The following is a 23,947-nucleotide window of genomic DNA, read 5'->3' as shown; positions in this document are numbered from 1 at the left end:
TAGCTCGGGAAGGCAACTCAGGGGGCTTCGAGCCTGAAGGGGCTGGCAGGGAATCCCAAGATAACAGAGTTTTGCTTGGGGGAAAACATCCTTAAAACAGTCAGAAAAAAACGAGAGAAAAAGAAAGGCAGATTCCAAGGACGTAATTCAGGATTCGGGTATTTGCATTTTCTTGTTCAATCACATAGGTAGGGGATTAAATGCACGTTAATCACCGAAAAGTCTCAGGATAAATATTTAGTTACGAGATATATATATTTTTTCCCCCAGATTTACATTTCGAGGAAAATACTTAAGGGGATGTTAAGGAATGGGCAGTATGAGGAACATTTACTGAGAACCAAATAAAAGCTAAAGACCAACTTTACAACAGGATATCTGCCGTTAGCCCTGTAATTCCCGTGAATAGCCTCTGGCTTTGCTGGATTTACAGCCTGACCTAAAAAGTACCCAGGTTTCTGCTCACCTCCCATGCACGAGCATGCTTTATCCGGGCTGGGTGAGGATGTTGTTTTCATCTTCATCAGAGGAATGGAAATTTTTTGTTTGGTTTTGTTTTCCCTGGGAAATTTTCCTTCACTATAAAAGCATTTATTTACAGTGGGAATCTCTGGTAACATCCATAGCTCCTTCCCAGAAATGTCGTGTCTTGTACTCTCAAAGGCAATAAAGAAGCTTTTGCTCCTATTTGGCTTTCGGTATGGCCATCGTTAATTTTGTCATTATTTCTCAGTGCTCGAGGTACCCAGTTTCCCCAGCCACTGTCGTTATTTTAGGGGTGAAAAAAAGACTAAAAAAAAAAAAAAAAAAAAAAGGCATTTCACATTTGAATTTCACCATTTGCTAACACTTACAGACCATGTAATTTCAGGTGGGCAGCAAAGCTGAGGCCCTTGACTAGTGGGTTTGGAGTCATTGTTAATGTGGTTAAACCCAAGTTAATTAAAAATGCAGCTGACAAACAAAACTGGGGAACCTGTCGTCAGGACTGATGGCCTTTCTGGAAATCTCCTGCAAAGCTCCCCTCCGAGTTGTGGCCTGCCTCCACCACGTGTGCTGTCAGTCACCCCACGAGCTGAGATAATTTACCCTGCAGCAGAGGGTGGTTTATCGCTTCAGAGATTTTGTAACTTCATTTTGAATAGGTTTGCTTTAACTCTTACCTTATGGGTTTCACAAAAAATGTAAACCATATTTTTTTTCAAAGAAAATACACATTTCTATGCCAAACACTGTAAGAGTATTCTGACTTCAGCGTTCTCACAAATAGTGGAATAACTCCACGTCTGTCCTCTGAAATGATTTTTGCTTCTAATGGAAAATCTCATGTCTAAATATTAGGAAAGTTTAAAAAAATTGAAGGGGCTGAAAGGAGGGAGAGATGTACATCAAATCCATCAGAATGCCAAATAATACCCAGACAAAAGATGCAAATATTAGGATAGTATCTTTTATATACTGGTTTATTACATAAAATATTGAATGTATTTGGCCCATCATAGGAAAGCTATGACTGTGTGTCAGTATTCACAAGCACACTAAAAAACACTGATAAGGGGAAGGGAAGGGAAGGGAAGGGAAGGGAAGGGAAGGCAAGGCAAGGCAAGGCAAGGCAAGGCAAGGCAAGGCAAGGCAAGGCAAGGCAAGGCAAGGCAAGGCAAAACTTTTTGCTTCAAATAAGACAAACATTCTTCTTAAATCCCCGCTATGTGATAGTCTTCAAGCATTTTAAAATTCTTAATAGATTAGGCAAACCTGATAATACAACAAAACTAATCTGTAAGGACCAACAGTGGAAAGGAAAAGCCCTCCTCTTAGATTTCAATTAAGCTGTGATTATTAAACCAAGCTCTAGACCAGGGAGCTCAGTCACAGTCTGGGAATTCATGGGACTATTTCATGCCGTATTATCAATTACTAGATACTGATTTCTCCTGTGATCCCCACAGGCATGTTTTCTGCCTCGTGCTCCCATGATCAAATCCATAGCTGTTTTCTGCATTGTAAATCTGCTCTTTGCTCAAGCCATTGCTTTCCCCTTTTACTGTCGACTCAGACATCTCCTGAGTTGAGCATGTCTCCTTCAAGGCTCTCCAGCAGCATCCCAGCAGCACATCGGTCAGGCAATGGTCCAGCTCCTTCCTCTTCTCTGTTTTGCAGGATTCCTCAAAGAAAGAAGCCTCACCCTTTGCTTCTCTGCTCATAAAAGGGCACCCACGATTTTTTCAGCAGCTTTGCGCATTGCTGGGAGCAGCTGTTGTGTGATGGAGCTGAGGACCACACAGGACCATGGAAGAATGAGCTAGCCAGGTGAGGCCTGCTGTTGCCTTCACTGACCACTTGTAGATCACCAGCCACTTCCAGTGCATGACTCTTTTCCTGCCCAACCTGCAGTCCCAGCCACTGATGCTGAGCTGCACCCAGCCCGGACCCAAACACCATCATCCCATGCACACCCCACCACTGCCACGCTGATGTGTTAAAGCTCTTGGTGCTTGCTGGCTTCACACCAGCTCCTGGGGCATTACTCGGCCCAGCAGCAAGATGCAACTGATGGGAAAGTGAAAGGGATAGAGTGGTGGAGCTGGTATTTAGGGCTGGTCCTCTGAGCAAAAACTGGAAATGCATCGTGCCCCCTGTTATTAAAAGCATCCTTCATTTCACAGCACAATTACACACACTTAGCCTCAAGCACTTGCTCTTCCATTTCACAGAAGTGTTTTAAAACTGCAGTGTGAAGGAAGACCAAATCGAAATTGCTTGTACCAAACCCTGTGCACTTCATCAGTAGGTGTTATGTTATTAAATATTAAAATATTTTATAGATAATCGTGATGCACAACCAAAAGCTGCAGGTGTGGGTCTGAAGGATCAGAGGCTTGGGGAGAGACACGCTGCCCCTTCCCTGCTCTCCAAACACAGCCTGGCAAGAAGTAAAATGGAAAAGAGTTTGGCAGCCAGCAGACCGAGGCGGTGCAGCAATCATGGCAGGGACCTTTGGACATCCTGGAGAACTTCCTGGAGAGGACTTGTGCTGGGCGGAGAAGGGCAGGGAGGTGGATCTGCCACCTCTCCTCAGCCCCCTTCCATACCTGCTCTGCACATATAAGTTTTTGGAAAGAGTGCAGCAAGCTAGGCTTCAATATCCTCAGTAACAGCAGTGCTACAACAGCAGGGATCTCACACAAGCCCAACCACTTTACTTTTCATTAGCCTTTATCCCTCATTAGCACGTCTTTCAGACTGGGACATGGGACGCTGGTTAGCTGGCAGGAGCAGACCATTTTCTCCCGTGAGGCAGGGTCACTTTACAGCAGGTTCAAGGTCTACATCCAGTTTATTTTTATATTTTTTAAGCGTTTCCTAACGCAATGTTTGTGATGGTTTGTGAAACGACTGTTTGTGGAAGAACCACGCTTTGGGTACAGCTACAGAGAGCCAGCACTGACCCGGGAGAGGTGTTTCTTTTATCTGCTGGCTCGCGTGCACTGGCTGGTCCCGTGCCCAGCTCCTGAAGGACAGAAATCTGTCGCAATAGCTGTCAAGTAGCCCTGCTCCTTCAGTTCAAAAGGATGGAGATTCATCAGCTCGGTTTTGAAACCCCCCAGCCCAGCCTTTGGGGTGCTGCATCCCACTTAGCCGAAATTTGGGGTGCCAAGATCTTAAGACTCCCGAGCCATGCAGGTGGTGGTGGTGGTGTTTGGTTCCCCTTCCCCAGGGGAAAACGAGCAGTGGGAAATTACACCTCCGCTCCCCACACACCGCTGGGGACTGCTGGCACCGCAGGGTGCAGCAAGAGCTGCAACGATTGCCTGGGCAGATAACCTCAGAAAAATGACTGCTTGGGTGTTTTCTTGGAGCTGTTCTGTATTCATGCCTCGTGGGGTCCGCTCACGTTGTGTTTTGAACAGCCGAGTGCTGCTCTGCACCTATCGGCAAGCGCATGGAGATTTTACTTAATAACTAACAAAATAGCCATCTCTTGCAGGCTGTTCCAGGGCAGAGTAAAGAGCTTTTCTTCCCTGCCTGGGAGGCTTTTTCTCGAGTTTCCAGGGCACACAGACACAAAGTGCCCTCGATTGCTCAGAGACCTTGTCCTGATGAGTTTGCCCGTGAAAGAAACAGCGTGAGGGGGGAGCCCCCGCTGCCCTGCCCACCCACGGTAAAACGCAGTGCATTTTGCAGAATGGCAGAAGCACGAGGTGACGGTCAAGTCAGGAGAGCAGTGTCTGTAGCAGTTGAGACTGCTCGCTCCGTCTCGGCAGAGCCAAGCCTCATTTCCACGGCAAACAAAAGGAGCATCACAGCCAGGAGCCTCCCCGCTGTAATGACATTCATCCCAGCGGGGCTCTGCTCCCAAGGAGAGCAGGCACCAGGAAATTATGTGCAATACATTTAAGTGATTTACAGCCCTGTGCTCGTACAAGCCCACTGTCAGCTCTAGTTACCTTACAGGCAACAGCAGCTTCAAGCGATTTAGAGATTTCTCTCCCGGCTCAGGATGTACACACACTGGGCTCCAAAACCCCTAAGCCAGAAGGGAAAATGCAATTTCAAGGAAGTCCACATCACCCCAAAAGACAGAGAAATCTAGTACATTGCTGGGAATGAAATCTCTCCCATGATGTTGAGAGGCCAGAGAGAGCAAGTGAGGGGTGGAGGGGTGTGGGTGACACGGGCACATCGGTGTGTGGATGGAGAGAGCTGGCTTCTGTGTCCATTTCCTGGCTGCACAGCTAAAGGAGGGCTGATATTCCTGGGAATTTATCTGGGGGCACACAGCATCTGTCAGAGAAGCAATGGCAAGTGTGGGTGAGGCGGAGCGAGCTCGGGTGGCAGACAGTCAGCACGCAGCGCTGGGACGCACACGGTTTGGGACCCACACGTGAAATCCCCACACACGCCTCTGTTCCGCATTGTGCTGCGTCCCGGGGAGTTACAGCACACCTTCCAGTGCGCAAAAAAGCCTAGTTAAAGTTAAAAATTAACTTCCTTCTTTATCTAATGAGCTCTAAAGCTGAGCCCTGTCTGTCACACCTGGGCACCTCTCCAGCTTCTGCCTATAACTTCGAATCACCCTCCAGATGTCTCCTTTGCTCAGCGTTGAACTTTGTGCATTACCGAGTTCTTTTCACAGGAACCCATTTTTCTTTAGAAAAACGACCCAAACTGAGGCTGTTTTACTCTCAGTGCATTTAAGTTTTAGACCTCCCTGATGACCGCCCCCACAAACTCCAATTTGGGCCCCTTCAAAGCCCAGGGGATGCAAATGGGATGTTGCCCATTTTTATAGTATTTATTTAAATCCTTGCTGTGCGTATGACTGAAGGACTAGGAAACACCAGGGTTTGCTGCAGCTCCTAGATGAGTCGGAGCAGAGAAAAGAGTAGTTAAGGATCTTCTTTCGCATCTCTACACATTCTCTGCAGTTAGACTTTCCATTAGACTTTCCAGGGGTTTCCCATTCCCCCTGTGACTTTATCAGACTTGGCAGGCAGACAATGTCACGAAGAATATTTTCATTTTCCAGTCTCATTTCTGAGCTTCTTTAAAAGTGCTTTTCTCTAGGGCAGAACAAGGAGCATATTCACTGCCAGAGCGTCAGGGGCTCCCCTCTAAGTTAGCTACTACAGAGACGTGCAGGAAGACACAGGTACTGTCCTATAGCGTGTACAGCGGGGACATCTTCCCTGCACACATATGCAGAAATAGTCAATTACATCCAAACACGAACCTGTAGTTTGGATCAACTGGGAGGTGGTGAAAGACGTTTGCCATTTCCCACTGTTTTCTTTCTGAGCTAATCACTCCCTAAAGCTCTGGAAATGGGTCCCAACTGCAGGAGAGATAAAACATACTGCACGGGCTCCTGCCCGCTCCACAGCAAGCACAAAACCTCTCCGCCTTCTTGTCACTGCCAGACTATGGGAGACAAACCTGGCTCCTTCCCCACCCCTTCACCTCCTTCGGCTTCTTCCCAGCCTCTTCCTCCTGGCCAGGAGTTGGCAATTCAGGAGGCATCGCGTGCTACAGCAACAGCCAGATGTTCGGTCTTGACAGGCTCAGCGGGAGGTGGGATTGAAGCAGCATAATAAAGATCGCACTTAAGAGAGCACCCCCCACACATTTTCATCTCATGCAACACTTTTTTTTGAGGTACAGATAAATGTAAGTACTGTCTAAATCTTTAAGATTGAGCTAATAGCATGGAAAATGCACTCCTTGCCATGCACATAATTAGTCCTGTATCGCGAACATGAAATATTAATAAATAAAAATTAGCACCTATGTTGTGGCTGTGCTTCCAACTGCTTTTAAAATTAATTAATTCCCACCAGCTTGCGTGAGGCAGAAAACCATTATTAGCCTAGTTTTTACACGCGGAGGCGGAGAGCTTTCTCCAAACCGTGAGCTCCTCGTACGGCAGCATCGCCTCGCTCTTTAAATAGCACTTTTAACTCCTGGAGCTCAGATTACTTTGCAAAGGAAATTGGTTTCCTTTCCTGGAGCTGGGAGGAGCTAGGAGGAGAGGATTGCTGCCAAATCAGAGCAGCAGACATGTCTCCTTTGCAGGCACCGGGACCCAAGGAGGTTCTCTGTCCTGGCTCGGGGGCGATGCCCAAGGCCCTGTGCCACCCTGCTTTGGGCAGGCAGGATCCCCAGCTGCCAAGCAGGCTGACACACAGGACCTGCAATGCGAGCAGAAACCGCTGTGCCAGCTTTTCTAGGGCTTATTATCTGGTTCCTCTTGGCCAAGATCCTGAAGTCTGTCATCTCAGCCAAGGTTCCTGTGTCCCGGAGATGGAGACCTGAGCTGTGAGTTGGGGTTTGGGAGCCCCGAAGCCCCTTCCTGGGGCTGGATGCCCAAGGACAGGGATGGGACAGGTATCCATGCAGCTCCCTTCCAAGAGGCTGCTTTTTAAGATGGTTTTGGAGGCTCCTCTCAGCTGCTACTCAGCATGGGGGCAGGCTGAGAGCCCCAGCCACCATCCCCAGCCATCACTGTAACTCGTGCCCAAAGCAGAGGAGCTGCTTTGTGCCAGGACAAAGCACAGCTAATGGTGTAAATTAAATTGTCCAGGGCTGGAATTTATGATTAAAATATCCACAGCCTTCTCCAAGGCTCAGTAAGGAGCATGACCCACCAGAACCTGCACATGGGCACAGACACAAGCCGGCCCTCCCTGCTGGCCCTGGACGTGAGAGCTCCTGTGGTGAAAGGCATGGCTGTTTTGTTTCAGATCTGTTTGTTTGAAGTAATTCCATGGAAGAAGGAAAATAAAAAGGGCATTTGGGTTTGCTGCTGACAGGTAACAAAGGCCATTTTCAGCAGGGCTTGGCCCAGCCTCAGCTCACCTTGCTGCCAGGTCTTCCTCCCCCATTGAACCCTTTCACGTGAGCCCTGTCCCCAGACCTCTCTCCCATTTTCATGCTTCCCCTGACCTCCAATTGTCCCCAGACAATCTGGTAACTAAATTGTCCCCTTCTATGCTGGTAACAGGCAAAATGAAACAGGCTGTCCCCTGCAGCAGGATCCCAGCCCAGGTAAGTGATCCGTGTCAAGTGCAGGGGACTCTACGGAGCCAGAGGTTTGATTTAACTTCTGAGACAGTCCTGGGGGAAGAGAAACGAGAATTATAAGCACATTTTTTGCAGAAGCATACTATACTTTTGCTGGAACACAGCTGTCACCATCCTGGCTTCTGCAGAAACATGGGCAGCAGCCAGATACTTGGTATGTGGGAACCTGTCCTCCACCTATGGCCACTGCAAGGCAGAAAAGCATGTTTTTCCATCTCAGGAGCTGATAAGGGGGGTTAGGGACCCCTAGATCAGCAGACCAGCTCTAACAACTGCCTGCAGTAAGAGATAAATGCCGTCTCCCCCTGACCATGGCACCCTCAGATGCCCAACTTGCCCCCCCGTGCCAACCCAAGAGCCATGGGAGATGAGTGGGAGCAGCACGGAGCCTCTGCCTCTGACTGCCCACCTTGCTGCCGTACCAGAGAGGGAGAAATGAGATCTGGGCTTCTAATAGGAGCCAAATGTCCCATGTCTTCACAGCTGGGACTTGCTTGGTGAAGAAACCAACAGGGTTTCTCTGAGGGCAAAAGCCAGCAGAGCTTGTGAGGTCTGTCAAGTGGTCCAAAGCCTATGGGAGATCAAGGGCAGAGGCTCTGTGTCTGCTGAGACACCAGACCTGGCGTCTGCTCTGTTTCAGCCTCTTTCTCACATAGGTAGCAGGTTTGCTCAGGTTTTACAGCAGCAAAATATAATTGAAAGGTAGCTGTTCCCCTTTCCAAATGCTCATTTAACTTTGGCTTACCAAGGCATTCATTTTATGCTTATTAACCTTTGGAGCACTGTTTTGTCCAGACTGCTAGACAAATTAACTTTTAAGAGGGGTCTGTATGGGTGTCTGCAAGCTCCCTGAGATGCAGAGCCGTTCTTAAGGCATATTTAATGACATGCATAACAGTCAGGTTATCTGTAAAGTAACACTTCACTGTGGACAGCAGTTCATTGGAAGTACCGTGGGTAAGTCCCAGAAAAAAAAATAAATAAAATAAATAAAAATCATCTAAAGAGGTGAGTAGTGAGGAGAATAAGGTGGTCAGAAAACTCCAGAAGATTCATCCATGGAAGAGCTGAACCCTGTGTGGAAAAGATTTACCTCGCTGTGGAAGGAGCTGCAGCTTCTAGGCGCTGAGGGTCTTGCAAAGATCCTCGCACACAGCCCCAGAGCTCACCCCATCAGCTGCACTCTTCAGCTCTCTCCTTCCTGATGACTGACGTGCTCAGGAGACTCCGTGCCCAACCCTGCCCCGTGCCAAATTTCCCTGAAAGGCCAACAATACGGAACTTGGGTCGATACTGCAAGAGGCGAAATCAAAGTCCGCTCTGAGCCTTGCTATCTCTTTAGAAAGGGACATGGTGCGAAGGTCAGTGCTCCCCTTCTCCTTTCTGCCCTGCACCAAATGTACAAACGTCCCTTGAGGATGCAGGGTCCCAGTCCTGAGGAGCCCACAAGGCAAGCTTGCTGTGGTTCAGGAGCTCGGTTAGCGTGCTCTGCGATGCAGCTGACACAAATCTTTTAAAATAGGCTCTGAAAGCATGTGCCAGATCCCTGTGCAGCGCAGCAGTACCCAAGCACGAGCCTGAAGCAAGTTAGAGGAAGGAGGTGGCAGTTCCAGTCAATACCCTAAATCACTCGGGAGAAGCCCCGTGGAAAGCAAATTCCCTGAGAATTGCCTGGAGTCAGAGATCCTCTCGTGCGACATATTTGCACGCAGCCCGGGTCTCCCCTTAACATACTTTGCCTTTTGTCTTGCTTTTTGGGCTTCGAGCGACAGCCCAAACGAAACGCAGGAGACAATGAAGGCATTAAAGGGAAATGTCATGCCTATCAATATGCGCCTTTGTGGCTGTGGAAGTGGAGGACGCCGTGATGTCACTGGTGGGAACAGCTCAAAATTTTCCATTGAGAAAAGGAATCTGGCTCTCACGGGGCCAGCACGTTCCCAAAGATGTGCCGTGCCACCCGGACGGGCAAATGAGGGCCTAGCAGCAAGGCAGCACGGGCTGGGAGGCTGGATTTAACTCTGAGAGCAAGGATGTTGAGGCTAGCACTCTCTGTATGGTACTGAGAAATAAAAGCAAGCTACCCAGCCTGTTACATGTGGCACAGCGAGGCCAAGCAGTGCTGCAGGTGAGTGACTTTGCACTGAACCTGGTGGCAATCTCAGGAGTTTGCTGCCTCTCAGCTGGGGCCAAGCCGTGGATCCCAGCTGGTTTCGAGGGCACGCTGAAGGGATGGGTCTGAAGGGATGCCCTCCTGGTGAGGTGTTAATTGGCCTTTTTAGCTTTGCTCCAAAGCGGCCTGCAGGCAGCAGGCTGGCACCCTGCAGCAGTGGTGGTTCGGAAGGCTCCTCATCGCCTCCCGGCCCATTTGGTTGCTCTGCTATTTTCAGTGAATTGTGTTACAGCTTTTGGGCTGGCGGCTCTCCCTTCTGCCAGATGTGCTGGATTTAGGTTGGGTGAACAGTTTTTGAATTTGAGACGGGCCAAAGCTGTGACTTACTTCCAGATCTGGATGTCACACTCCTTAAATTCCCAAGCAGCCCATTCCTCAGCGGGGGAATGAGAGGGGGGTGGCTTCATTTCTGGGCTGGGGCAAAAGCTGCTGTAAAACACTTCACCACCTCTTCTGCTCACCATAAACCTGCAACTTCCCCACCTGGGGATAAGAGTGAGAACACAGAGCCTCAGAGGGCGAAGTCCTGCCAAGCCTTCTGGTTTTCCTCTCTAGAGGCACCATTTCTGCTCCTTTCAGGAACAAATCCGGAGGAAAATTAGGGCAATTTACAACATCGCAGCAAACTTTGTAATGAGAAAGCAGGATTTCCTGTCAAACTGCGCGGGGATATACAGAGATCTATGGACTTCCATGCAAACACCGTGGGTATGAGCCTGACTGAGCAGCCTGCTCCTGAGGTCATGGTCTCTGTGTAGCACATCAGTTGAGAGACCCCGCATCACACATGGAGGAGGATAACTTCAGCCGAAGCGTGAGCAGTTCCTGCAGCCCAATTTTCTCCGGGAGAAGCGACGCCCTGGCAGCGCTGGGGCAGGGTTCAGAGTGCCTGTTTGCACTGCAGAGAGCAGCGCGGCCCCGCGCCAGCCGAGCTGGCTCTGAATGAGCTGCCCGAGATGGGGAGGACGCGACCCGCTCTGGCAGACCTCCCCGGCTCACGTGAAACTCGGCCGACCGAGACCTTGGGCGGGCTGGGGCACCCGTGCTGGCAGATCCCCATCCTGCTGCCCTGTGCCCAAGCCTTGGTGTTTGTCCTCGAGCACATCCTGCAGCCCCCCGATGTCCTCGTAGCGTGCCCGAGCCCACCGGAGGGACTGCTGCGCCCTGCCTCTTCTCACAGGGTGCAGAGGGCTTGCATTTCCCTCCCCTCACAGGCTGCAGATCCTGCAACGTGCCCGTGAGCTGACCCTTTCGTCGGGACGAATGGTTTCTGGCTCACCTGCCCCAAAAGTCAAGTTGCTGCAGCTCGAATTCACTCGGCGCCCCAAGGTGTGACGGAAAGGCCAGCGCTGCTCACATTCCCAAAGCAAAGCTGGATCTGCTCTAGTGAGAGAGAAATGAAGTATTAGCAATTTACTCTGTCATTAAATTCAGCTGTCCCAGCTTGGGCTTGCTCAGGAAGCAAACCAATTGAGGCTGAAGTTAACCAGGCACTTTTTGGGGTAGATTTGTACCGTAAAATGCAGCAGTTCTGGGTTGTCAGGCTTTCTGCACAGCACTCCCATGCAATACTAGCGAGTGAAGGGTCACACCAAATGTCTACCATATGCTGCACAGGTATAGTTTCCTCTCGTGGTTTTCATCATATTACATTCTGATTTTTTTCTGTTTCCTTTAAGATTTAATTCCCCAGGCTGTTGTTGGAAGTATATACGGTCGTAGCAGAAGGAATTTCACCTGCTCAAATCCAGTTTGAGGGTGCCAGACAGCGCTGTTTTTTCTATATGGCCTAATAAACATTCCACCCCTCGTCCCTCCGAGGTATGGCAGTCATTCCTTTCATATCCTCACACCTACCCACAGCCCCCGTGGCTGTGCTGCACGGGGCTAAGGTAACATAAGAGCCACCTGCTTACTTAGCAGAAGTGTGTAAGTGAATGTCACTACCACCTCTAATGTCAAGCAAAAGTCAACACAAAAAAAAAAGAAAAAGATTATATTCCACCAAAAGTCTTGGTCTGCAGGTCACCGTCCCCCTCTCAGCCTCCCCCTGCTATTCCAGGAAGGTCAACAGACCCCAGCAGGTCAGCTCTTCCCAGCGGGTCAACAAATGATACTGCTGACTTCATCCAGGCTTTTTAAGAGCATAACTGTTCAAAATGGGAAAGTGTATACAAAGCACAGACACAGCCGAATTACAGTACAAAACTTTCTCTGTTGCTAACTTGACCGAGCTGGTCACAAGCTACCTCAGCCAATTCTGTACTTAAGATTCTCATCATGAATTTCTACATGTGCTGAGGAAAGCTTACCTGTCACGGTTTGTGGACCACTGTCTAGCACCAGAGCTCTCACATCTTATGCAGCTTGCTGATGCAGTTCCTGCGTTTTGGGTGGAATTGTTATTTTCAAGGGACCTAGTCTCAGGGAAGCTGTTGATCATATTTAACAGCCAAAGTTAAACAAAAGACAGCCGATCAGGTAACTTACAAAACAAATGCTTGGGAGGCCACTTACGTTACTCTTTATCCAGGCAGATTTCCTTGGAAGTACCTTCTATGAACTATTTAAAACCAAATTACTTATCTTGTTGTAAAGGAGGAAGAACTGGGCTCAGAGAGATTCAGGGTAAGTATTGTTAAGAGCTAAAAGAGTAGTTTTGCAGTGATGCATTCTCTGTTTCCTGACTAAATCTGTCTTTCAGTCTTACTAAAGACACTTAGAAAGTATTTCAAACTTTCATTTGATGTGTAACATAAGGGTTTGGTCTTATGTTTAGTTAACAGTTTAGTTATGCTGCTCATGGCCACGGTAACTTTGACTAGCTGTTTTAAGATATTTCTGTAGCCATTAGGAAACAGAAATTGTAATATTCCACTTGGGTATAATAGAAGGGTGAATACCAGAAGCTCTTGAAGCAGAACTCATCCTTCAAATCGTGGGTGGGAGCAACATCTTCCTCGATTTCATAGCTTCATAGCTCAAGCATCAATAAACTTCCACCTCAACATCCACGTGCTCCGGAAAAGAAGGGTGCCAAGTAGGATGAGACTTTAGATTTCTCTAAACTTTCCCATTTTATGGGACATGTATTTCAGACCTCAAGAACCGTGGCTTCAGCTAGACATTGGGCCGTTCACAACCAGGTAGTGCTACACCAGCACTGCTGGGCTAGGAGGATGAGTAAACCAGAGAGGAGATGGTGTGGGAGGTGCACAGGCACTCCCCAGTCGATCATTGTACACTTACTGTTCTTAAGACCACTGGTCACACTCAAATTAGCTCTTAAACAGTGGATAGATTTCTTTGGGACTTCCCTCATCCCATAAGAAGCTTTTTGCTATTTCTTCTTCCTTGATGGTTAATAGCAAGATATGAGTCAATGCACAAGGCTGTGTCTTTTTGGCAGCCACCTTTCCCTTCTCTAGCCTTATCTCTTTAATGGTGTTTTAATCTAGGCTAACCACGTCGCTAGCAGTGAATCATCTTCTAAGTGACAATGAATTATGTTAGTAGGAGGGTGCCACTGCAGGCAGCACATGGCTGGTAGGAAATAAGGGGGAGGATGAGGAGATGGCTGCAGGAGTCTGGGTAGAAAGTGTTACCTGGATGTGAAAGCACAGATAGGACCGTGAGTAAACCATTAATGCCCAGCACGAATAGTCTGCACTAGCCTCCAGAAAAGCCCTTGACGGATCAGTACCGTGCTCAGTATTGGTGTGGTGTTTTCTTTTCCAAGCTACCCAGTGGAAAGACGGAGGGCACAGGGAGCAGTGCGGGATGGCTGTGCCAAGACCTGCAGAGCCTGGGCAGACACCAAGGATAGAGGCACGGAGCATGAGAGGGTGGCACAGCCCCCTCTGTCCCCTGAGCCCTTCGTTTTCCAGGGAGACACAGTACTGAGGATGCTGGGTGTCTGCCGGCCTTTCAGATACCCAGGGAGACAGGCCACATGTCAAACATGCTATTTGCCAGGAAGCACTCTTATTGATTTTTTTGATAAGAGAGTAAAATATTGGCAAGGGTTTATCTCATTGCTTATCACCCGCTTCAACACAGAGCAAATTTCAGGCATTAGTCCTGTACGTTCTCGGCAATCGTGTAGAAAGCTTGTATAAATCCATTCACCTCCCAGCAGTGTTGTTTCTGGAAGAGCTGCTCTGGAGCAGTTATTCAAGTGCTGTGCAGGACAGAACACTAGGCAAACAGCACAGAGAAGATTATTTGGGGCTCCAGAACTGCCCCATGCAGAAGTCTGCACTGGAAAGCATTTGCTACACTGGTGTGCCCTGTCTCAGAGCTGAAAAGTATCCAGACGGGATTGTGGATCACAGCCCTTCCTCCATTCCTTGCACGTGGCTCTCATTTGCTTCAGCCCACACAATATGAAACCAGGCTGATGAGAAAGAAAAAAAAAAAAAAAAAGGACATTTTGTATTACACATCTGCTACCAGCAGCACAAGGAAACAGGGCAAGTCCTTCTCAGCAGGGAGAAAACATCCTTGTGCCCTAGACCTAAGGGACAGCTCTCTTTCAGCAAGGCTTAAGAGAAACATGCTCCTAAAAAGGCAGTAAATAAATTGAGATTCAGCCTGAAAGAATGCAGGCTGGTACGTTTTGGGGGAGAGGGGGAAGGGAGGAAAGGGAGGAGTACGAAGTTAAAGGCACATGAAGTCATGAAAAAGCTGAGAATCTGTAAACAGACTGAAGCACAGCAAATGCAAAGCACCAGGGTTGGAAACAACAAAAACAACAACAACAAAAACACCAACCTTGGGGGATTTGTGCTGCATATACTGCTGCAACAGCGTAGGGAAAAATAACCAAGGGATCTAAAACTGTCAGTGGCCGTGGCCGAAAACCCTATGCCTCTTTATTTCCCAACTCCAGAAAAGCCCCGATGTTTTTCCCCCGCAAGCTGTCCATACCTGGGATCCCAGCCCTGAGGAGCCAGCACAGCTGCCCCGTGCCACGCTTACAGCCCGCACCCGGAGGGGTCGGTCCCACCCGGTGGGGCTGGGGGCACCGCCGGGAATGGGGGTTTTGGAATTTGCTTTGGGAGGTTTGTTAACACGACGTACGTACCCCATGTTCTCAGCGCTACACCGAGTTTCTAAGAAGCGTATGTAATATTATATATTTATCTGCCTGTACTTCCTTCTTCAAAACATGTTGTCACAAACATACCGGGCTTGTTAAAGCATTGGATCCTATCTTTGCAAGATCCCCTTTTCCTGTTGGGGATACGCTTTAAGCCCGAGGTTGAGCGTGGGGAGCGCCGACAGCAAAGCAACATAAACCACTCCCACCGCTGCGGAAAAATAAGATAATTTCACCAGCACCTGCTCCTGCCATGAAAATGCACGGAGAGGAGCAGAAAGCTGATGGAAAAGCGCCCCTATTCAGCACGAGCACTCCCATGTCACGGCAGATTTCCTTCTGCAGGGACGCGAGCTGTGTTGCCAGTCGGTGCAGGGCTGTGAGGTGGGGTGGTAATTCTGGCCCCAGCAGCTCCTCTGGGGCTGTTTCAGCTGCCTAGCCAGCCCAGCTGAGTGTTCCCCTCTGGGACTCCTTGTACAACTGCAGGGAGTCAAAGCCGATGCTTTCCCACTCGAGCATCATCAATCTTGCCCTAGAGGAGTGGATGAGCAACCAGAGTAAAACCAGCAGATTGCTTCCAGGCACGGGTCTCTCTTATGCTTCTTACACAGAAAACAGACAGCCTGATTTTGATCTGGGTGTATGTGAGTGCCTGGGTCTCCCTCAATGATTTTTTGAATCCCAAAGTTTGGTGATGGAGTTGGCATTTCCAGGGCTGCGTCACGTTCACGTCAGGTCAGGTCCTGCCAGCAGGGAGCCCACATGCCAGAGGAAACATGGTGGGGATGGACCTCATAGCCTCCCAGCTTCAGCAAGAGCTTCAGCTGAAGCTTTTATTTCCTTAGTAAGTCAAAGCTGAGACAGAGATCTGTAGAAAACCATGCGGTCACAGCCCTTTTCCTTGCTGCTCTTCATCTTTCCTACCCGGCCTCCCAACACGCTCTATCAGCCTGCTTCGCTTTGGGAGTACAACACTTAAGAGGAAAGTGAAGTTAAATCTAATGGGCATAAAAATCATGTTTTATAATTTATAACAATTTTCTCCCCTGTACATCTTCACGTGTGCCACAGGCTTTTCTCAAGGCCTCAGTTCCACAGCCAGGACTCTGAAATCACAAAATGATCTCATGCATTTTTCTTTGCTCTCATTTCAGTCTCCCCACCCTTTTCCACTGTATTTGCTACAAATGAAGCATGCCTTCCAGTATTCATTTTTAACACTCTTTTTTAAATGCCATTCTAGCCTCTTCCTCCTCCTCGTTTATTTTACTATTTTTTTCTTTTTGCCTATCTTTTGTCTATCAGTCCTACTTCTTTCCTTCTGCCCTATTTCAAAATCTCCCTATCAGCTAAGCCTACTGTCTTTAAACAGCGATGTTGTCTGCTTCAATAGGAGCCAGGTTAATTCCCATGGCTTTCATCTTCACATACTTACTTATTTATTTTTCCTGCATCCTGTTGCTGACCTCCCTTCCCATCCCCGTTCCTGTTTCAGTCTTTCTCCCCTGTACCTTGCTTGAACTTCACTTTCCACTGCTCACCTCACACCGCTCTGCTCCAGCCCCTCCTTGCTTCTCTCCTGCCTTTTTTCATCTAACCATCTCAAGACAAACAAGCTGCCTAATCTACCATCTAGCTGGCTATTGAGCTTTCCTGTCCACACCCACCGCTGCTGTATGTGAGCACCTAATATATATTAAGATTAGGATCTCTCTTGTATCCTCCCCCTGCCTTTCCAAATTATGTTGAAAAGATTGATGTGTGTGTTTTTGTTCCAGTAGCTCTGCCTCTTCCTTCAGTGCTCCTTGATGTCCTGGAGAAACAGAGAGCCAGGGATGTGTGGTACAGAAAACTGTTGTGAGTGCTTACCCTTTAAATACATGAGAGCTTCACTGCCTTCCTCCCAAAAGATGTAATGACATTCAAGTCAGTGGAAAGACTGAGACTAAACTCACCAGGAGCAGGAACAGACCCCTGGGAAAAGAGAGGTTGCAAGGGGATGTGTGAAAAAAAAAAAAAAAAAAAAAAAAAGAAATGGATGTGAGAGATGTTTGCAGAAAATACGGGAATAAAAGGGGTCATTAGAGGAAGCCCATGTCACCTGAAATGTGATCTTCTCCCTTGTAATCAAGATCTCCCTTGAATTTTGTATTTTCCTAAAACCAATCATCTCTTCCCAGGGTGGGTCTTCAGAGGCTGACCGAGACAGCAGGGTAAAGGAGGATCCACCCACCATGATTTCAGCTATTTCTTTGCCATAGTTCATAAGAAAGCCATTTTCCCCCAGCCACTGCTTCCCCCGAACATCTGCGCTATTCCAGGAAATAAAACAGAAATGTGGGACTTCTGCTTCACCCAAACTGAACCACAGCAGAAATATGTGTAGGTCTGGAAGGGATTCAGTAGCCCTGACAATAGCAAAGAGGAATGGATTCTGCTCCTCTCCATCCCCAAGTCTTCCACAAAAACAGAAGAAGACAAAGAGAGACCCTTACTGGAGTCCCTGGTCTCTCCATGGGGCCAGGAGGGAAAGGACACAACAGAAACCAGCCAGAAGGGTGGAGAGACACAGACCTCTCCTCTCCTAGATGCAAGAGAGATGAGGAGATGGGAAGCGAGGACAAAGGTCTCTTTGTGGTCTGTGAAGTGTCTGGGAAAAGCAACAGCCCTGAGGGCAGGGTGCTGGGGGTTACACGGGAGCCTGAGCACAGCCTGGCGGGTCGGAGATGTCTTTGGTGCTACAGTGGGAGAGGGACAAAGGCAGAGTCCTTCTGCACCCACCTTTTGGAAGGCATGCTGCCAGCTAAGGCTGGCTAGGCTTCTGCAGCAGGCAAGCACTTCTCCAAAGCACAGGGGATAAGCGCAGAAAATGCAGACAGGAAAAACACCCTGAGCTGCGAGCCAGATTTAAAATAAATAAATAAAAGAAAAGGAGAGAGAGAGAGAGACTGGAAGAGAGACAGTATGTGGAAGGAGAAAGGGGGAAAGAAAAACAGGATCATAGAAAAAAAAATATTCAAAATCTATTAGTTCACCAAAATGCAGATCAGCAATGTTCTGTTAGATCAATTGTGCCAGTAAGCTAAAACTGCCTTGACTTGCCCGATCTAGTCACCAGAGTTCTTTAACTGTATTAGCAGTAAATGATGTGTATTTTCCACAAGGTTCTTGCCACCAGAATCGAGCTCCTGTAGGTTTAATTTCTCATCCTTTCCTTCAGCAGGAGCTGAAATGGAAACAATGAAAAACGGGATTCATGCTGCTCACTATTTCTCCTCTCTTGATTACCCACACTTTCTACTACAGGCTGTGTAGTTAGCAGCTCCTCCAGCCATGGTGAGGCTTTGCAGCACATACAGCATGACAGCAGCTGCATGTCCTATTCTCAGATCCTGAAACCACAGTATTTGGGGAAAAGTCACATTCAGACATGCAGTCCCTTTACCAGTCTTCCACCGGTACCTAGTCTGTGGGGCTGCTGCCTCTTGCCACAGGATGAGAGAAAAATAAAAAAAGGAAAAAAAGGAAGGTACAGTGGTTGGAGAAGGTAAGTTGTGGATTAATTTTAAGCATGGGACTCGACTTCAGTAGCATTTGTGGCCCAACCATCCTTTATCATCCCCAGCAGATCCCAGTGATCTGACTAGTCGCTGCACTAATTAAGCTTGCACTGAATCTCACAGGTCTGTTATCCTGGTATTCCTACAGAAGGGGGATCCGAGTAAGTACTAGTGCCTGCCAGAAGTACATCTCACATTTCTGCAAGGCCCCAAACCTGCTTCTTTACTTATACCTGCAGGCAACAGCTCATCACTACTGTGTAAAATGTGGCCTTGCATTTCCTGAATTCAGTGCAATTAAAATGTCAGTCCATAACACTGAATTCATACAGTTTATTTTTCCACTGATTGTCTCATAGATTCAGAGAAATATCTGCAGGAAGCAAAAGACATTAATTCTATGTCCATTCAGATGAATTACAACCCCAAAATAATAGCTGTGGAGTTGTTTGCAAAAATCAGTAGACTACAAAAACAACAGTGTGTAGTTTGGGAAGAAAGATAATCGTGTTGATGTACACAAGAAGAAGAAGGGTTGCAGTATAAATAATGCAAGAGCAAAGGAAGAATGGACAAACAAAAAGAGTGTATTATTGGCAAAAATCAATAATAATCATCATACAGTTTTTATAAGAACCAACCTTTCTTGGATACGTAAGTGCATGGAGTGTACCTTGGTAGCCTAAAAATCAGAACGTTAAGGAGAAGTAAAGAAAATCATGTTTTTACCACTTGTCAGATAAAACACAACATATTTCTGAGTAATTAAGGCAGTATGCCTGCTGGCAGAGTAGCAGTGTACAATACTGTCATCGCTATATTGGGGGAACTCGGACCTGCCAACTCGGAGAAATTGTGGCTTCCTAGAAATTAGCAATTTCATCTGATTAGTAGTGAAAACATTTTTTCTCTTTCCTGAAATAATGTCTTCAATTTTGGGGACTGATTTCTTGGGGATCTCCACACACCAAACTTCAACACAAAGAGCGTGCCTGATGTACTTCTGGAGACCAGCTGCATCACAGAGCACAGTTTAGGAAGCATTTTCAGAAAAGCACTTCTCTGATATTTAAATGCCCCAGGTGGCGAAGAGAATAGCTTTTCCACTGTGCCCACAGGCTGCTTTTCCCTGCTGCAGTGAATTGAAGGGACCCCAGCTGAAACAGCAGATCATGCACCGTGTTCTCGGTGCATCTCAGGGTGCTTTTCTTTCCTTCCATAAGAGCGTCTTGATTTCTTAGTGGAAGCTGAAGGATGCTTATGTATCTTCGTACATCCTTGCCACTCACAAATAATGGATAAGACTTGAGAAATGCATTTGTGTTTTCTCTGCAGAGAAAACTGAGAGGACTGAGGTCAAAGAAAACTCACCATCTCCCTGACACCAGTCAACATGTGGCATCTGCACTTAACTTTGCTCCACATGCTTTTGTGTTATCACTCCTAACTGCTTACGTCTGCTACCTTGAGGCTGGAGCAAAGGTGTCCCACTCTCGTTCCTTTAAAAACGATTTGGAAAAGGGAAACAAAGAAAAGTGAAGACGTTTCTCTAGAACTGAAAGGATGACTGGGGGGTAAATGCTCAGGCAGCGTGAGTCACGCTGCTTTTCTAGGAAGGGCCTCTTATCCTACACTGGGGGTGAATCACTCTGGGCCTTTTTTACTCAGAATGCTGCTTATAAACTGAGCAAAGCCCAGGCCATGTCCTTCGGGGTAACTGGGTGGAACAGGACCGGCTGTAACCCAGCCAGCAGCAGATGAATTACCCACTATCGAGGCAGTCCCCCCGTGTTCCCCACGATACGTACTGTCAGCCCGTGGGCAAACAGCGAGCTATTTGGTCGGTGCTGGCCTCCCCTCCCTGCTTCTATGTGCAGCAGCACCGTGTTAAAGGGAGCAGGAAGCAAGGGAAGTTCCTACTCCCAGCCGTGTATATAAACAATGGTTGCATCAATGCGAATGGAAAGGGACCCTGTCCAAAATAAACAGCCAAAAACAGTAAGTGCTTCGGGGCCTGACGGTTGGTCTCCACCAAGCCCAGCCCTCACAGAGGACGCCTGGAGATTTATTTCCCCTGCCGTGGAGCCGGGGGAGGAGGAGGAGGGAGCTGGCCTGGCCCGGCTGAGGAGGGCAGGCCACTGCTGCCATGATGGCCCTGACCCGCCACAGCCCGGGGGGACAGCCTCTGGCAGAGGCTGGGGACAGGGACATCTACGTCCTCACCCCACGTGGCCCTCGGGTTCAGCACAGGGGTCAGGGCCATGGGCTGCCTGTGCAGTGGGAACTTTCCCCCAGGACTTTCTGGCTAAGTGGCTGCTACGTAGATGCAGGCCAAAGGGGCACTGTGGACTTGAGGGCATCTTCCGAACCCTCCGTGCTGACCCCACATCCGAGGAGGGGCTGGTGAACAACATCTTCCTCTGTATCCCGTTTTCCATGGGAAGGAACCTGGGCAAGGAGGCTCTGTTTTTACTCCAAAGCTCTCAAACGCCTAAAGTATTGTTTATGGCCCAACAAAAGCACCTGATTCTTGCAAGCGCTGAACTGCTCAGCATCTCTTCCAGGAAGAGTTCATGCATTAGGCAAGGCTGACTTCAGGCTGTGGGGGTGATAAATCAGCTTGAAAGAGCACTAGGGATTATCACCCTTGTTCCCACTGCAGCAGCTTCTCTGCTCTCCTTTCCCATGAAGGCAGCATCCCCTGGCAAACTCAACAAGCAATCCCTCCTCTTCTTTCCTGATGGTACAAGCTCCTGCCTCCACCCTCCCATGTTTTCCAGGTGGTTGCTGGATGAGCAGGGAGGGAGAAGAGGAGGAGAGGTGGAGTTGGGCATGGCGAGACTCCAGTGCCACAGGGAAAGGACGAGAGGGAGGCTGGCTGGGAAAGCCAGCACCACGCAGAGCTGCCAACCCAGCAGAGATAATTGGGCAAAATTTGCTGGGAGAGGCTGCCTCCCTCAGCTCTCCACCTGCTCCGGTTGCAGCAGCAGCAACAGAAAAGTCAGCTTGAGACAGAAGTGTGGAAGCAAGAGAAGAAATTCAGTTGTTCCTGTAGCACAGGCAGGTGCCATCTCCTACAGGAGATGAGCTGAGCCACAGAAGAGAAGAACTACATCAAAATCTGTGCTCCTCTAACTCACCAGCCCCCAAAAGAAAAATTTTTAGCCTTGTCAGTGGTCTTGGGGCACATCTGCTGAGAACGGCACCCCACAAAATGTGTTTTTACCCATTAGCAACTTTGAGCACTAATGGAGACCTTACTTTCAATCCTCTGAGCAGCTTCTAGTTCACCTCTCCGAGTTCCTCGAAGAGTGTTTCCAGCCCCTTCAGGACCAACCTGCTCACCTGGCTCCCAGCCTTCCAGCTGGAGCTTGATTTTGCATGGCATCCTTTAATTAGAGAGCAAGATAGACCTTGTGGTCAGGGCGCTCCAAGGGAGGGCAAGTCCTGGGCTCCAGTCCCTGCGTCCAGACCTGGGACTTGGCACGCACTGGTGTCTGCACATGAGATGAACCCAGCATTCCTGTTGCTTTTTTCTCCTTCCCTCCCACACACTCCATAAATATTAAAGCCTTCCGCACCAAGCAAAATTGCTACCACAGCATACTTGGCATCGCTGCCCCATAACACCTTCTAGTTTCATGGTTCAGATGCTCTGCAGGGAGCTGGGACATTGCACTTCACAGCCACCCCTCAGACAGATGCCGGGAAGCCGCCCAGCAGTGGTGGCAGGGCGACAGCATTGCTGTCAGCTGTGCTCTGAAGGAGCCAAATATCTCAGTCTTAAAGGCCACATGGAGGTGTCTCCTCTTGGTGATGGCCACCGCGAGTGGATGGAGGCACCCAAGTCCTGCTCTGCGTCTTGGCCCGAGCAGCTGCTGGTTTCAGCGATACTCAGGCTCATCAGCATACAAATACCTTTTGAAGATGGGACTCAGAGTACACTTTCACAACTGGCTTAATACTATCGATGTGAAAGTGGCTGCCAGCAGGGACAGTCCCACTCTGCCTCCCGGCAGTGTGTTCCCAACCCTCCTTCTGCACTGCTACTGCTGCTAATGCAGCTACCTGTTCTCTGAATGATGCTGGGAGCATGAAGCTGGAAGATTTTTTACGTGTGCTAGTTTTCAGCTGGATCAGTTCTGTGGTCTGATACCAGTATCGCTGCAGGAGCTTCAGTGGAGGACAGGGGACAGGACAGGACCAGCCCTCTCAGTGCTGTACAGACTTAAGCCAACCAAGAAATAGCCACCTCTGTGTCTTAAAATACATAGCCCTTTGAAAACAGAATGTGTATTCTCAGTTTGGTCTTAAAAATAAGACTTACATGTTTACATTTACCATTTTACATTTAGATGAGGAATTATTTTAGCTTTCATTAATATTGTATGAACAATACCAATGAAAGCTGAAAGAAATCCACCCTCTGTTTCCTTAAAACCAGATTTCTCAACTTGTTTACATGGGGCGCTTTTTGCATTACACTGAACGTGAATACAAAAGCCAACATCATAAATGTATACAACACCAATCCGCCAGCTCCTGTGCTTTTCCTTGTTTTTCTCTAGGCTCGCTACGGGGTGTATTTTCTTCCCAGTGTGAGTGTGACGCTACAATTAATACTAATGGCAATTATGAGGGCACATCAAAAGACGAGCACTGTACACATTAGCAGCAGAAACTAGCTTTCTGCACTGTTGGCTCTGTCTTCACCACAGCGCTCTGGTATTTCTCAAAGTACGGACTGGTGATCAGCCATCATTCTCAAAATGCTCTCAGAAAAGCAAGGCCTCCACATCAAAAATACTGGGATAATAAAAGAAGCCAGGTTTAATTACATGATTCAGACAAGGAAATATCATGGAATCGCCTAACATGCTGTTACTGACAATTACAGTTGAGTTCAAAACTGAGACCTTTCTCAGTAATGAAATGAAAATTGGTTTACCAGGAATTCCAGGGAGGAAAAGCCTCAGAGAGCTGGGAAAGGGAATTGGGAAGGGACGAGCCCCTAGGACAAATGGTCTTCAGGGAGCAAAGAAAACGTGTGAAGGGCATGGGCAGCCCGAGTGAGCAAGCAACAACCAAGGCAGGTGGTCGGAGCCATCCTGAGTGTCACCCACTGGCAGATAACTCCGATAAAAAACGAGTGAGGTCAACAGAGGTTCGGATGAAAGAAAGAAAGGCTATGGCAGGCTTCCTCTGTAAGCTGTTCACAGGTGCGGGGACAGGTTCCTTTGTGGTCAGGATTTTCATTAGCGTATTGAGTTGGTGGCTTTGTCTGCTTCTAGCTTCGGCAAATGTAAATAGGCAATTTTGTAACTAGCCCTGCAAAAATGCCAAGTATCAGCGTGCCTGTCAATGTACCCTAACGAGTGCGTATTTGCATGACTCTTTAGCTAGGTGCATACAACCAGGCTCAAGGAGTACGTGCCATGAGAAATACATGCATTCCAATTCCAAAATGATCTGATAATAAGAACGCAATGTAAAGTAAATGAACAACATGCACGAAGCCTTGTAGGTTGCTTA

At 48.2% G+C, this 23,947-nt stretch overlaps 1 long non-coding RNA gene across 1 annotated transcript; it reads right to left on the bottom strand.

Annotated features, from left to right (window-relative positions):
* Window positions 1-1,447: 1,447 nt before the first annotated feature.
* LOC113842315 (uncharacterized) lies at window positions 1,448-23,947 on the bottom strand. The gene is made up of 2 exons (XR_011804909.1): window positions 14,684-23,947; window positions 1,448-11,137 (listed from the first exon to the last, which is right to left on the bottom strand). It is a non-coding gene; the product is annotated as an uncharacterized lncRNA (long non-coding RNA).

Source organism: Anas platyrhynchos, chromosome 1 (assembly GCF_047663525.1).
Source record: "Anas platyrhynchos isolate ZD024472 breed Pekin duck chromosome 1, IASCAAS_PekinDuck_T2T, whole genome shotgun sequence".
NCBI classification, from domain to species: Eukaryota; Metazoa; Chordata; class Aves; order Anseriformes; family Anatidae; genus Anas; species Anas platyrhynchos.
The sequence above is the reverse complement of the archived record's forward strand: the minus strand, read 5'-3'. Positions and strand labels throughout refer to the sequence as shown.